We start from the raw sequence: 17,287 nt of genomic DNA, 5'->3' as shown, positions 1-17,287 counted from the left end.
TCATTGATCATTGATCCTTATTCATTCTTCATCGTTCATTCTTCATTGATCATTGATCCTTGTTCCTTCTTCATCGTTCATTCATCATTGATCATTGATCCTTGTTCATTCTTCATTGATCATTGATCCTTGTTCATTCTTCATCGTTCGTTCATCATTGATCATTGATCCTTGTTCATTCTTCATCGTTCATTCTTCATTGATCATTAATCCTTGTTCCTTCTTCATCGTTCATTCATCATTGATCATTGATCCTTGTTCATTCTTCATTGATCATTGATCCTTTTTCATTGTTCATCGTTCATTCATCATTGATCATTGATCCATATTCATTCTTCATCGTTCATTCATCATTGATCATTGATCCTTATTCATTATTCATCGTTCGTTCTTCATTGATCATTGATCCTTGTTCATTCTTCATCGTTCATTCTTCACTGATCATTGATCCTTGTTCATTCTTCATGGTTCATTCTTCACTGATCATTGATCCTTGTTCATTCTTCATCGTTCATTCATCATTGATCATTGATCCTTATTCATTCTTCATCGTTCATTCTTTATTGATCATTGATCCTTATTCATTCTTCATCTTTCATTCTTCACTGTTCATTGATCCTTGTTCATTCTTCATCGTTCATTCTTCACTGATCATTGATCCTTGTTCATTCTTCATCGTTCATTCATCATTGATCATTGATCCTTATTCATTCTTCATCGTTCATTCTTCATTGATCATTGATCCTTGTTCCTTCTTCATCGTTCATTCATCATTGATAATTGATCCTTGTTCATTCTTCATTGATCATTGATCCTTGTTCATTCTTCATCGTTCGTTCTTCATTGATCATTGATCCTTGTTCATTCTTCATCGTTCATTCTTCACTGATCAATGATCCTTGTTCATTCTTCATCGTTCAATGTTCATTATTCATTGATCCTTGTTCATTCTTCATCGTTCATTCTTCATTGATCATTGATCCTTTTTCATTGTTCATCGTTCGTTCTACATTGATGATTGATCCTTGTGCATTCTTCATCGCTCAATCATCATTGATCATTGATCCTTGTTCATTCTTCATGGTTCATTCTTCACTGATCATTGATCCTTGTTCATTCTTCATCGTTCATTCATCATTGATCATTGATCCTTATTCATTCTTCATCGTTCATTCTTCATTGATCATTGTTCCTTATTCATTCTTCATCTTTCATTCTTCACTGATCATTGATCCTTGTTCATTCTTCATCGTTCATTCTTCACTGATCATTGATCCTTGTTCATTCTTCATCGTTCATTCATCATTGATCATTGATCCTTATTCATTCTTCATCGTTCATTCTTCATTGATCATTGATCCTTGTTCCTTCTTCATCGTTCATTCATCATTGATAATTGATCCTTGTTCATTCTTCATTGATCATTGATCCTTATTCATTCTTCATCGTTCGTTCTTCATTGATCATTGATCCTTGTTCATTTTTCATCGTTCATTCTTCACTGATCATTGATCCTTGTTCATTCTTCATCGTTCATTCTTCACTGATCATTGATCCTTGTTCATTCTTCATCGTTCATTCATAATTGCTCATTGATCCTTATTCATTCTTCATCGTTCATTCTTCATTGATCATTGATCCTTGTTCATTCTTCATCGTTTGTTCTTCATTGATCATTGATCCTTGTTCATTCTTCATCGTTCATTCTTCACTGATCATTGATGCTTGTTCATTCCTCATAGTTCATTGTTCATTGATCATTGATCCTTGTTCATTCTTCATCGTTCATTCTTCATTGATCATTGATCCTTGTTCATTTTTCATCGTTCATTCTTCATTGATCATTGATCCTTCTTCATTCTTCATCGTTCATTCTTCATTGATCATTGATGCTTATTCATTCTTCGTAGTTCATTGTTCATTGATCATTGATCCTTGTTCATTCTTCGTCGTTCATTCATCATTGATCATTGATCCTTGTTCATTCTTCATCGTTCATTCGTCATTGATCATTAATCCTTGTTCCTTCTTCATCGTTCATTCATCATTGATCATTGATCCTTGTTCATTCTTCATTGATCATTGATCCTTTTTCATTGTTCATCGTTCATTCATCATTGATCATTGATCCTTATTCATTCTTCATCGTTCATTCATCATTGATCATTGATCCTTATTCATTCTTCATCGTTCGTTCTTCATTGATCATTGATCCTTGTTCATTCTTCATCGTGCATTCTTCACTGATGATTGATCCTTGTTCATTCTTCATGGTTCATTCTTCACTGATCATTGATCCTTGTTCATTCTTCATCGTTCATTCATCATTGATCATTGATCCATATTCATTCTTCATCGTTCATTCTTCATTGATCATTGATCCTTGTTCATTCTTCATCGTTCATTCTTCACTGATCATTGATCCTTGTTCATTCTTCATCGTTCATTCATCATTGATCATTGATCCTTATTCATTCTTCATCGTTCATTCTTCATTGATCATTGATCCTTGTTCCTTCTTCATCGTTCATTCATCATTGATCATTGATCCTTGTTCATTCTTCATTGATCATTGATCCTTGTTCATTCTTCATCGTTCGTTCATCATTGATCATTGATCCTTGTTCATTCTTCATCGTTCATTCTTCATTGATCATTAATCCTTGTTCCTTCTTCATCGTTCATTCATCATTGATCATTGATCCTTGTTCATTCTTCATTGATCATTGATCCTTTTTCATTGTTCATCGTTCATTCATCATTGATCATTGATTCTTATTCATTCTTCATCGTTCATTCATCATTGATCATTGATCCTTATTCATTCTTCATCGTTCGTTCTTCATTGATCATTGATCCTTGTTCATTCTTCATCGTTCATTCTTCACTGATCAATGATCCTTGTTCATTCTTCATGGTTCATTCTTCACTGATCATTGATCCTTGTTCATTCTTCATCGTTCATTCATCATTGATCATTGATCCTTATTCATTCTTCATCGTTCATTCTTCATTGATCATTGATCCTTGTTCATTCTTCATCGTTCAATCTTCACTGATCATTGATCCTTGTTCATTCTTCATCGTTCATTCTTCACTGATCATTGATCCTTGTTCATTCTTCATCGTTCATTCATCATTGATCATTGATCCTTATTCATTCTTCATCGTTCATTCTTCATTGATCATTGATCCTTGTTCCTTCTTCATCGTTCATTCATCATTGATAATTGATCCTTGTTCATTCTTCATTGATCATTGATCCTTATTCATTCTTCATCGTTCGTTCTTCATTGATCATTGATCCTTGTTCATTCTTCATCGTTCATTCTTCACTGATCATTGATCCTTGTTCATTCTTCATCGTTCATTCATCATTGATCATTGATCCTTATTCATTCTTCATCGTTCATTCTTCATTGATCATTGATCCTTGTTCCTTCTTCATCGTTCATTCATCATTGATCATTGATCCTTGTTCATTCTTCATTGATCATTGATCCTTGTTCATTCTTCATCGTTCGTTCATCATTGATCATTGATCCTTGTTCATTCTTCATCGTTCATTCTTCATTGATCATTAATCCTTGTTCCTTCTTCATCGTTCATTCATCATTGATCATTGATCCTTGTTCATTCTTCATTGATCATTGATCCTTTTTCATTCTTCATCGTTCATTCATCATTGATCATTGATTCTTATTCATTCTTCATCGTTCATTCATCATTGATCATTGATCCTTATTCATTCTTCATCGTTTGTTCTTCATTGATCATTGATCCTTGTTCATTCTTCATCGTTCATTCTTCACTGATCATTGATCCTTGTTCATTCTTCATGGTTCATTCTTCACTGATCATTGATCCTTGTTCATTCTTCATCGTTCCTTCATCATTGATCATTGATCCTTATTCATTCTTCATCGTTCATCTTCATTGATCATTGATCCTTGTTCATTCTTCATCGTTCATTCTTCACTGATCATTGATCCTTGTTCATTCTTCATGGTTCATTCTTCACTGATCATTGATCCTTGTTCATTCTTCATCGTTCCTTCATCATTGATCATTGATCCTTATTCATTCTTCATCGTTCATCTTCATTGATCATTGATCCTTTTTCATTCTTCATCGTTCATTCTTCACTGATCATTGATCCTTGTTCATTCTTCATCGTTCATTCTTCACTAATCATTGATCCTTGTTCATTCTTCATCGTTCATTCATCATTGATCATTGATCCTTATTCATTCTTCATCGTTCATTCTTCATGTATCATTGAACCTTGTTCCATCTTCATCGTTCATTCATCATTGATCAATGATCCTTGTTCATTCTTCATTGATCATTGATCCTTGTTCATTCTTCATCGTTCGTTCTTCATTGATCATTGATCCTTGTTCATTCTTCATCGTTCATTCTTCAATGATCATTAATCCTTGTTCATTCTTCATCGTTCAATGTTCATTATTCATTGATCCTTGTTCATTCTTCATCGTTCATTCTTCATTGATCATTGATCCTTTTTCATTGTTCATCGTTCGTTCATCATTGATGATTGATCCTTGTGCATTCTTCATCGCTCAATCATCATTGATCATTGATCCTTGTTCATTCTTCATTGATCATTGATCCTTATTCATTCTTCATCGTTCGTTCTTCATTGATCATTGATCCTTGTTCATTCTTCATCGTTCATTCATCATTGATCATTGATCCTTATTCATTCTTCATCGTTCATTCATCCTTGATCATTGATCCTTATTCATTCTTCATCGTTCGTTCTTCATTGATCATTGATCCTTGTTCATTTTTCATCGTTCATTCTTCACTGATCATTGATCCTTGTTTATTCTTCATCGTTCATTCTTCACTGATCATTGATCCTTGTTCATTCTTCATCGTTCATTCATCATTGATCATTGATCCTTATTCATTCTTCATCGTTCATTCTTCATTGATCATTGATCCTTGTTCATTCTTCATCGTTTGTCCTTCATTGATCATTGATCCTTGTTCATTCTTTATCGTTCATTCTTCACTGATCATTGATGCTTGTTCATTCCTCATAGTTCATTGTTCATTGATCATTGATCCTTGTTCATTCTTCATCGTTCATTCTTCATTGATCATTGATCCTTGTTCATTTTTCATCGTTCATTCTTCATTGATCATTGATCCTTGTTCATTCTTCATCGTTCATTCTTCATTGATCATTGATGCTTATTCATTCTTCGTAGTTCATTGTTCATTGATCATTGATCCTTGTTCATTCTTCATCGTTCATTCATCATTGATCATTGATCCTTGTTCATTCTTCATCGTTCATTCTTCATTGATCATTGATCCTTGTTCCTTCTTCATCGTTCATTCATCATTGATCATTGATCCTTGTTCATTCTTCATTTATCATTGATCCTTGTTCATTCTTCATCGTTCGTTCTTCATTGATCATTGATCCTTGTTCATTCTTCATCGTTCATTCTTCACTGATCATTGATCCTTGTTCATTCTTCATCGTTCAATGTTCATTATTCATTGATCCTTGTTCATTCTTCATCGTTCATTCTTCATTGATCATTGATCCTTTTTCATTGTTCATCGTTCGTTTTTCATTGATGATTGATCCTTGTTCATTCTTCATCGCTCAATCATCATTGATTATTGATCCTTGTTCATTCTTCATTGATCATTGATCCTTGTTCATTCCTCATCGTTCATTAATCATTGATCATTGATGCTTGTTCATTCTTCATCAATCATTCATCATTGATCATCGATCCTTGTTCATTCGTCATTGATCATTGATCCTTGTTCATTCTTCATCGTTCATTCTTCATTGATCATTGATGCTTGTTCATTCTTCATAGTTCATTGTTCATTGATCATTGATCCTTGTTCATTCTTCATCGTTCATTCATCATTGATCATTGATGCTTGTTCATTCTTCATAGTTCATTGTTCATTGATCATTGATCCTTGTTCATTCTTCATCGTTCATTCATCATTGATCATTGATGCTTGTTCATTCTTCATAGTTCATCGTTCATTCATCATTGATCATTGATCCTTATTCATTCTTCATCGTTCATTCTTCATTGATCATTGATCTTTGTTCATTCTTCATCGTTCATTCATCATTGATCATTGATCCTTGTTCATTCTTCATCGTTCATTCTTCACTGATCATTGATCCTTGTTCATTCTTCATGGTTCATTCTTCACTGATCATTGATCCTTGTTCATTCTTCATCGTTCCTTCATCATTGATCATTGATCCTTATTCATTCTTCATCGTTCATCTTCATTGATCATTGATCCTTGTTCATTCTTCATCGTTCATTCTTCACTGATCATTGATCCTTGTTCATTCTTCATCGTTCATTCTTCACTGATCATTGATCCTTGTTCATTCTTCATCGTTCATTCATCAGTGATCATTGATCCTTATTCATTCTTCATCGTTCATTCTTCATGTATCATTGAACCTTGTTCCATCTTCATCGTTCATTCATCATTGATCAATGATCCTTGTTCATTCTTCATTGATCATTGATCCTTGTTCATTCTTCATCGTTCGTTCTTCATTGATCATTGATCCTTGTTCATTCTTCATCGTTCATTCTCCAATGATCATTAATCCTTGTTCATTCTTCATCGTTCAATGTTCATTATTCATTGATCCTTGTTCATTCTTCATCGTTCATTCTTCATTGATCATTGATCCTTTTTCATTGTTCATCGTTCGTTCATCATTGATGATTGATCCTTGTGCATTCTTCATCGCTCAATCATCATTGATCATTGATCCTTGTTCATTCTTCATTGATCATTGATCCTTATTCATTCTTCATCGTTCGTTCTTCATTGATCATTGATCCTTGTTCATTCTTCATCGTTCATTCATCATTGATCATTGATCCTTATTCATTCTTCATCGTTCATTCATCCTTGATCATTGATCCTTATTCATTCTTCATTGTTCGTTCTTCATTGATCATTGATCCTTGTTCATTTTTCATCGTTCATTCTTCATCGTTCATTCTTCACTGATCATTGATCCTTGTTCATTGTTCATCGTTCATTCATCATTGATCATTGATCCTTATTCATTCTTCATCGTTCATTCTTCATTGATCATTGATCCTTGTTCATTCTTCATCGTTTGTTCTTCATTGATCATTGATCCTTGTTCATTCTTTATCGTTCATTCTTCACTGATCATTGATGCTTGTTCATTCCTCATAGTTCATTGTTCATTGATCATTGATCCTTGTTCATTCTTCATCGTTCATTCTTCATTGATCATTGATCCTTGTTCATTTTTCATCGTTCATTCTTCATTGATCATTGATCCTTGTTCATTCTTCATCGTTCATTCTTCATTGATCATTGATGCTTATTCATTCTTCGTAGTTCATTGTTCATTGATCATTGATCCTTGTTCATTCTTCATCGTTCATTCATCATTGATCATTGATCCTTGTTCATTCTTCATCGTTCATTCTTCATTGATCATCGATCCTTGTTCCTTCTTCATCGTTCATTCATCATTGATCATTGATCCTTGTTCATTCTTCATTTATCATTGATCCTTGTTCATTCTTCATCGTTCGTTCTTCATTGATCATTGATCCTTGTTCATTCTTCATCGTTCATTCTTCACTGATCATTGATCCTTGTTCATTCTTCATCGTTCAATGTTCATTATTCATTGATCCTTGTTCATTCTTCATCGTTCATTCTTCATTGATCATTGATCCTTTTTCATTGTTCATCGTTCGTTTTTCATTGATGATTGATCCTTGTTCATTCTTCATCGCTCAATCATCATTGATTATTGATCCTTGTTCATTCTTCATTGATCATTGATCCTTGTTCATTCCTCATCGTTCATTAATCATTGATCATTGATGCTTGTTCATTCTTCATCAATCATTCATCATTGATCATCGATCCTTGTTCATTCGTCATTGATCATTGATCCTTGTTCATTCTTCATCGTTCATTCTTCATTGATCATTGATGCTTGTTCATTCTTCATAGTTCATTGTTCATTGATCATTGATCCTTGTTCATTCTTCATCGTTCATTCATCATTGATCATTGATGCTTGTTCATTCTTCATAGTTCATTGTTCATTGATCATTGATCCTTGTTCATTCTTCATCGTTCATTCATCATTGATCATTGATGCTTGTTCATTCTTCATAGTTCATCGTTCATTCATCATTGATCATTGATCCTTATTCATTCTTCATCGTTCATTCTTCATTGATCATTGATCTTTGTTCATTCTTCATCGTTCATTCATCATAGATCATTGATCCTTATTCATTCTTCATCGTTCATTCATCAATGATCATTGATCCTTATTCATTCTTCATCATTCATTGTTCATTGATCATTGATCCTTGTTCATTCTTAATCGTTCAATCATCATTGATCATTGATCCTTGTTCATTCTTCATCGTTCATTCTTCACTGATCATTTATCCTTGTTCATTCTTCATCCTTCAATGTTCATTATTCATTGATCCTTTTTCATTGTTCATCGTTCGTTCTTCATTGATGATTGATCCTTGTTCATTCTTCATCGTTCATTCTTCACTGATCATTGATCCTTGTTTATTCTTCATCGTTCATTCTTCACTGATCATTGATCCTTGTTTATTCTTCATCGTTCCTTCATCATTGATCATTAATCCTTATTCATTCTTCATCGTTCATTCTTCATTGATCATTGATCCTTGTTCTTTCTTCATCGTTCATTCTTCACTGATCATTGATCCTTGTTCATTCTTCATCGTTCATTCTTCACTGATTATTGATCCTTGTTCATTCTTCATCGTTCATTCATCATTGATCATTGATCCTTATTCATTCTTCATCGTTCATTCTTCATGTGTCATTGATCCTTGTTCCTTCTTCATCGTTCATTCATCATTGATCAATGATCCTTGTTCATTCTTCATTGATCATTGATCCTTGTTCATTCTTCATCGTTCGTTCTTCATTGATCATTGATCCTTGTTCATTCTTCATCGTTCATTCTTCACTGATCATTGATCCTTGTTCATTCTTCATCGTTCAATGTTCATTATTCATTGATCCTTGTTCATTCTTCATCGTTCATTCTTCATTGATCATTGATCCTTTTTCAATGTTCATCGTTCGTTCATCATTGATGATTGATCCTTGTGCATTCTTCATCGCTCAATCATCATTTATCATTGATCCTTGTTCATTCTTCATTGATCATTGATCCTTATTCATTCTTCATCGTTCGTTCTTCATTGATCATTGATCCTTGTTCATTCTTCATCGTTCATTCATCATTGATCATTGATCCTTATTCATTCTTCATCGTTCATTCATCATTGATCATTGATCCTTATTCATTCTTCATCGTTCGTTCTTCATTGATCATTGATCCTTGTTCATTTTTCATCGTTCATTCTTCACTAATCATTGATCCTTGTTCATTCTTCATCGTTCATTCTTCACTAATCATTGATCCTTGTTCATTCTTCATCGTTCATTCTTCACTGATCATTGATCCTTGTTCATTCTTCATCGTTCATTCATCATTGATCATTGATCCTTGTTCATTCTTCATCGTTTGTTCTTCATTGATCATTGATCCTTGTTCATTCTTCATCGTCCATTCTTCACTGATCATTGATGCTTGTTCATTCCTCATAGTTCATTGTTCATTGATCATTGATCCTTGTTCATTCTTCATCGTTCATTCATCATTGATCATTGATGCTTGTTCATTCTTCATAGTTCATTGTTCATCGATCATTGATCCTTGTTCATTCTTCATCGTTCATTCATCATTGATCATTGATGCTTGTTCATTCTTCATAGTTCATCGTTCATTCATCATTGATCATTGATCCTTATTCATTCTTCATCGTTCATTCTTCATTGATCATTGATCTTTGTTCATTCTTCATCGTTCATTCATCATTGATCATTGATCCTTATTCATTCTTCATCGTTCATTCATCAATGATCATTGATCCTTATTCATTCTTCATCATTCATTGTTCATTGATCATTGATCCTTGTTCATTCTTAATCGTTCAATCATCATTGATCATTGATCCTTGTTCATTCTTCATCGTTCATTCTTCACTGATCATTGATCCTTGTTCATTATTCATCCTTCAATGTTCATTATTCATTGATCCTTTATCATTCTTCATCGTTCATTCTTCATTGATCATTGATCCTTTTTCATTGTTCATCGTTCGTTCTTAATTGATGATTGATCCTGGTTCATTCTTCATCGTTCATTCTTCACTGATCATTGATCCTTGTTTATTCTTCATCGTTCATTCTTCACTGATCATTGATCCTTGTTTATTCTTCATCGTTCCTTCATCATTGATCATTGATCCTTATTCATTCTTCATCGTTCATTCTTCATGTGTCATTGATCCTTGTTCCTTCTTCATCGTTCATTCATCATGGATCAATGATCCTTGTTCATTCTTCATTGATCATTGATCCTTGTTCATTCTTCATCGTTCGTTCTTCATTGATCATTGATCCTTGTTCATTCTTCATCGTTCATTCTTCACTGATCATTGATCCTTGTTCATTCTTCATCGTTCAATGTTCATTATTCATTGATCCTTGTTCATTCTTCATCGTTCATTCTTCATTGATCATTGATCCTTTTTCATTGTTCATCGTTCTTTCATCATTGATGATTGATCCTTGTGCATTCTTCATCGCTCAATCATCATTGATCATTGATCCTTGTTCATTCTTCATTGATCATTGATCCTTATTCATTCTTCATCGTTCGTTCTTCATTGATCATTGATCCTTGTTCATTCTTCATCGTTCATTCATCATTGATCATTGATCCTTATTCATTCTTCATCGTTCATTCATCATTGATCATTGATCCTTATTCATTCTTCATCGTTCGTTCTTCATTGATCATTGATCCTTGTTCATTTTTCATCGTTCATTCTTCACTGATCATTGATCCTTGTTCATTCTTCATCGTTCATTCTTCACTGATCATTGATCCTTGTTCATTCTTCATCGTTCATTCATCATTGATCATTGATCCTTATTCATTCTTCATCGTTCATTCTTCATTGATCATTGATCCTTGTTCATTCTTCATCGTTTGTTCTTCATTGATCATTGATCCTTGTTCATTCTTCATCGTTCATTCTTCACTGATCATTGATGCTTGTTCATTCCTCATAGTTCATTGTTCATTGATCATTGATCCTTGTTCATTCTTCATCGTTCATTCTTCATTGATCATTGATCCTTGTTCATTTTTCATCGTTCATTCTTCATTGATCATTGATCCTTGTTCATTCTTCATCGTTCATTCTTCATTGATCATTGATGCTTATTCATTCTTCGTAGTTCATTGTTCATTGATCATTGATCCTTGTTCATTCTTCATCGTTCATTCATCATTGATCATTGATCCTTGTTCATTCTTCATCGTTCATTCTTCATTGATCATTGATCCTTGTTCCTTCTTCATCGTTCATTCATCATTGATCATTGATCCTTGTTCATTCTTCATTTATCATTGATCCTTGTTCATTCTTCATCGTTCGTTCTTCATTGATCATTGATCCTTGTTTATTCTTCATCGTTCATTCTTCACTGATCATTGATCCTTGTTCATTCTTCATCGTTCAATGTTCATGATATAGGTTGGCTATGTTTTGAACAAGGACCAAACTATATGCACACTTATGTTTCAAGGTTTCGGAATTCAGCAATTAAGGCTGAAAGTTTAGGTTGTATTGTAAAATGTTTTTTTTTGTGATTTTTGTGGGTTTTGTAATAAGAAGAACTAAGAAAAGATATGTTGAATTGAACAACTTGAAAATGGCTGATCCAAGGATTAATTTGATACAGATTCACCACAAATTAAAACCAAGGGCTCCTAAGAACACATTCAAACTTTAAGCCAAAAGAATGAAAAGCATAGGAACTTCAACTTACTAAAACCAATCCAAGTTAAAGTAAATTGCAAAGAGAGAACAAAGGAATTTGCTCAAAGGTTGTTTTGTATACAGAATGTAAAATCAGGTTGTTTATTATAAGAGTTCATACATCCTATTTATACTAAAGCATTCAGCAATGAGTACAAACTTTGAAAATGAAAGTACAACAAAAATGGCAATAAAATACAACAGCTAGTAAAAGAACAAGGAGATTTTTGCTGATTTTGTTTGTTGTCTCTAACAGCTAGTTTTGTTGTCTCTAACAGCTAGTTTTTCTTTGGGATTTGCAAATCATCTCTTCTACATTCTTGGGATTATTTGAGGCTGACTTGTAAGAGATATTATCATAAAAATCCCACTCAATCTTCAAAACATATGGCTGTTGTAACTCAGCTGGTTTTGAAAAATGCAACAGCTCAATTTGGAGAATCTGATTGCTTGTTTTGATCCATGCATTTAATTTTGTAAAGGACATCCCATGAGCAAAATAAATATTAGACTCAATAAAATAAAAATTACAACTCGACTAACTAAACATGAGACATGATTAAGCTTGATCCTAAACCTGGCTTAATCATCTCTAAGACTTTGTTTCATTATAAAAATGAAAATACAAAATAAAAATTAAAGAAGAAGATTTAGTTCATGATTACAAAATTAAAAGACTTCACATTTGAACCTTGAATTTGAGCATCTTCCATATGACGAATCATGGTATTGAACCGGGTTAGCTTATGAGAACTAGATGTAGGTCATCCTACATCATCCTCCCCTTCTTTAGAGAAGCTTGACCTCAAGCTTGGTAACATATCATCAAAATAAACCACTACAAAGTGACCTAAGAAAGGCTTCAAGGTTTGGTTCACAAGTCTCATAAAGGTAGAAGGTGTATTAGATAAACCAAAGGGCATAACGAACCATTCATAGAGTCCTTCCTTAGTCCTAAATGTTGTTTTCCACTCATCCCCCTCATGGATTCTAACTTGGTGATATCCACTCCTCAGCTCAATCTTAGAGAAAACTTTAGAACCATATAGATCATCTAACAAATCATTAAGTCTAGGTATGGGAAATTTATACTTGATAGTGATTCTATTGATGGCTCTACTATCCACACACATCCTCATTTCTCCATTCTTTTTAGGCACAAGTAAAGTAGGAACGACACAAGGACTTATGGATTCTATAATCAAACCTTTAGCTAACAAATCATCAACTTGTCTCCTAATTTCTTCGGTTTCCTTAGGATTAGTCCTATAGGCTGGTTTGTTAGGCAATGAGGAACCGGGAATGAAATCAATTTTATGTTGTATATCCCTTTTAGGTGGAAGTCCATTTGGTATTTCATTAGGAAAAACATATGCAAATTCATCAAGCACAGGTTCAATTAAAGGGTGATCATGCAAAACAGATTCAGTTTCATCATTTAGCAATAACAATTCTTTTCGTTCCTCAAGTTCATGTTGTTCACTTTTAAGTATAGGAATTAAATAATGAAAATTAGTTAAAGTTTCTTGCAATTTAGAATTAGCGTTAGGTGCATATGGTGCTAAAGTTATCTGTTTGTTATTTAAAACAAAAGTATGGGTGTTTTTAAAACCATCATGCATAACTTTCCTATCATACTGCCACGGCCTACCTAATAAAACATGACATGCATCCATAGGTATAACATCACATAAAAGACTCTCCTTATAGCTATTACCAATGGAAAATGAAAGCAAAACTTGAGAGTTTACAGGAATACCTTTGTTTTGATTCAACCATTTAATCATGTATGGCTTGGGGTGTGGAGTGGCGGTGAGATTAAGCTTGTCCACCATATTCTTTGAAGCGACATTAGTGCAACTTCCTCCATCAATGATAAGCGAACAGATCTTACCTTTAACTGTACATTTTGTGTGGAATATTGCTTCCCTTTGTGGGTTTGGATCTTTGGCTTTGACCCCACTAAGAGCTCTTCGCATAACCAATAATTCTCCTTCATCCGGATATATTATTTCCTCATCAAGTTCAGCATCGTCACAGAAATCCTCCTCGTTTTGCTCTTGATGATCATCAAATTCAACCAAGTTCACCATTTTTCGGTTTGGGCATTCGGAAGAAATATGTCCTAGGCCTTGACACTTAAAACATCTCCTAGGTGTGAATGAATTGGTGTTTGGTTTGGTTGTATTGGGCATGCTTAGGGGCTGCTTTGAATTATTGTTTTGCAAAGCTTTTGAATCTTGTGAATGGGCTTTAGAATAGGAATGGGGAGTGTTCTTTTGGTAGGAATTAAAATTGGTCGTTCTTGTTGAAGTGAAACGTGAGGTTTCCTTCATTTTAGTTCTTTGTTGTTTATCCACTTTATGTGCAAGGTTAATTAAATCATCAAGGCAAGCATAAGGTTGTAATTCAACAATGTTTCTGATTTTTGAATCTAAACCATTTAAAAATCTTACCAAAGTTTGATGATCATCCTCCTTAAGGTCGCATCTCATGATCATTGTCTCGAACTCTCGACCATACTCTTCTACACTCCTGCCATCTTGTTGTAGATGTTGAAGTTTGGTGAAATTCTCTTGTAGTATGAAGGCAGAAACTTTTCCTTCATTTGCTTTTTCATCTTTTCCCATGATCTAATCTTGTCTTTCCCTTCTCTTTCTCGTTTTGCACATTTGCTAGCCCACCAAGTAGAAGCATATTTGCGCAATTTTAATGCTACTATCTTTACCTTCTTTTCTTCATCTGTATTCTTGTAATCAAATACTCTTTCAACAGTTCTTACCCATTCAAGGAACTCATCTCCATCTAATCTTCCTTCAAATTCTGGAATGTCGAATTTAAGATCATCTCCACGGCTTGTTTGCCTATTAACTTTAGGACTTTCAGATTCATAATACCCACCTTCCCTTAAGGTGCGTTTTAGATCTAAAAACTCTTTAAGTTGGGTTTGTAGGTATTTAATGGTGGCATTTTGCTCTTCAACAATTCTGCTCAAATCACTTGTTTCTCCTTCACCACTTTGAGACATGGTGTTTTGCTTTGTGAATGAACGAAATTAAGGCTAGGAGCGTAGCCTTGGCTCTGATACCAAGATGATATAGGTTGGCTATGTTTTGAACAAGGACCAAACTATATGCACACTTATGTTTCAAGGTTTCGGAATTCAGCAATTAAGGCTGAAAGTTTAGGTTGTATTGTAAAATGTTTTTTTTTGTGATTTTTGTGGGTTTTGTAATAAGAAGAACTAAGAAAAGATATGTTGAATTGAACAACTTGAAAATGGCTGATCCAAGGATTAATTTGATACAGATTCACCACAAATTAAAACCAAGGGCTCCTAAGAACACATTCAAACTTTAAGCCAAAAGAATGAAAAGCATAGGAACTTCAACTTACTAAAACCAATCCAAGTTAAAGTAAATTGCAAAGAGAGAACAAAGGAATTTGCTCAAAGGTTGTTTTGTATTCAGAATGTAAAATCAGGTTGTTTATTACAAGAGTTCATACATCCTATTTATACTAAAGCATTCAGCAATGAGTACAAACTTTGAAAATGAAAGTACAACAAAAATGGCAATAAAATACAACAGCTAGTAAAAGAACAAGGAGATTTTTGCTGATTTTGTTTGTTGTCTCTAACAGCTAGTTTTGTTGTCTCTAACAGCTAGTTTTTCTTTGGGATTTGCAAATCATCTCTTCTACATTCTTGGGATTATTTGAGGCTGACTTGTAAGAGATATTATCATAAAAATCCCACTCAATCTTCAAAACATATGGCTGTTGTAACTCAGCTGGTTTTGAAAAATGCAACAGCTCAATTTGGAGAATCTGATTGCTTGTTTTGATCCATGCATTTAATTTTGTAAAGGACATCCCATGAGCAAAATAAATATTAGACTCAATAAAATAAAAATTACAACTCGACTAACTAAACATGAGACATGATTAAGCTTGATCCTAAACCTGGCTTAATCATCTCTAAGACTTTGTTTCATTATAAAAATGAAAATACAAAATAAAAATTAAAGAAGAAGATTTAGTTCATGATTACAAAATTAAAAGACTTCACATTTGAACCTTGAATTTGAGCATCTTCCATATGACGAATCATGGTATTGAACCGGGTTAGCTTATGAGAACTAGATGTAGGTCATCCTACATCAGTTCATTATTCATTGATCCTTGTTCATTCTTCATCGTTCATTCTTCATTGATCATTGATCCTTTTTCATTGTTCATCGTTCGTTCTTCATTGATGATTGATCTTTGTTCATTCTTCATCGCTGAATCATCATTGATTATTAATCCTTGTTCATTCTTCATTGATCATTGATCCTTGTTCATTCCTCATCGTTCATTAATCATTGATCATTGATGCTTGTTCATTCTTCATCGTTCATTCATCATTGATCATCGATCCTTGTTCATTCGTCATTGATCATTGATCCTTGTTCATTCTTCATCGTTCATTCTTCATTGATCATTGATGCTTGTTCATTCTTCATAGTTCATTGTTCATTGATCATTGATCCTTGTTCATTCTTCATCGTTCATTCATCATTGATCATTGACGCTTGTTCATTCTTCATAGTTCATTGTTCATTGATCATTGATCCTTGTTCATTCTTCATCGTTCATTCATCATTGATCATTGATGCTTGTTCATTCTTCATAGTTCATCGTTCATTCATCATTGATCATTGATCCTTATTCATTCTTCATCGTTCATTCTTCATTGATCATTGATCTTTGTTCATTCTTCATCGTTCATTCATCATTGATCATTGATCCTTATTCATTCTTCATCGTTCATTCATCAATGATCATTGATCCTTATTCATTCTTCATCATTCATTGTTCATTGATCATTGATCCTTGTTCATTCTTAATCGTTCAATCATCATTGATCATTGATCCTTATTCATTCTTCATCAATCATTCTTCATTGATCATTGATCCTTGTTTATTCTTCATCGTTCATTCTTCACTGATCATTGATCCTTGTTCATTCTTCATCCTTCAATGTTCATTATTCATTGATCCTTTATCATTCTTCATCGTTCATTCTTCATTGATCATTGATCCTTTTTCATTGTTCATCGTTCGTTCTTCATTGATGATTGATCCTTGTTCATTCTTCATCGTTCATTCTTCACTGATCATTTATCCTTGTTTATTCTTCATCGTTCATTCTTCATTGATCATTCATGCTTATTCATTCTTTCTAGTTCATTGTTCATTGATCATTGATCCTTGTTCATTCTTCATCGTTCATTCATCATTGATCATTGATCCTT

The sequence above is a fragment of the Amaranthus tricolor genome, chromosome 10, assembly GCF_026212465.1.
Source record: "Amaranthus tricolor cultivar Red isolate AtriRed21 chromosome 10, ASM2621246v1, whole genome shotgun sequence".
Lineage (NCBI taxonomy): Eukaryota > Viridiplantae > Streptophyta > Magnoliopsida > Caryophyllales > Amaranthaceae > Amaranthus > Amaranthus tricolor.
This window is presented reverse-complemented; position numbering follows the sequence as displayed.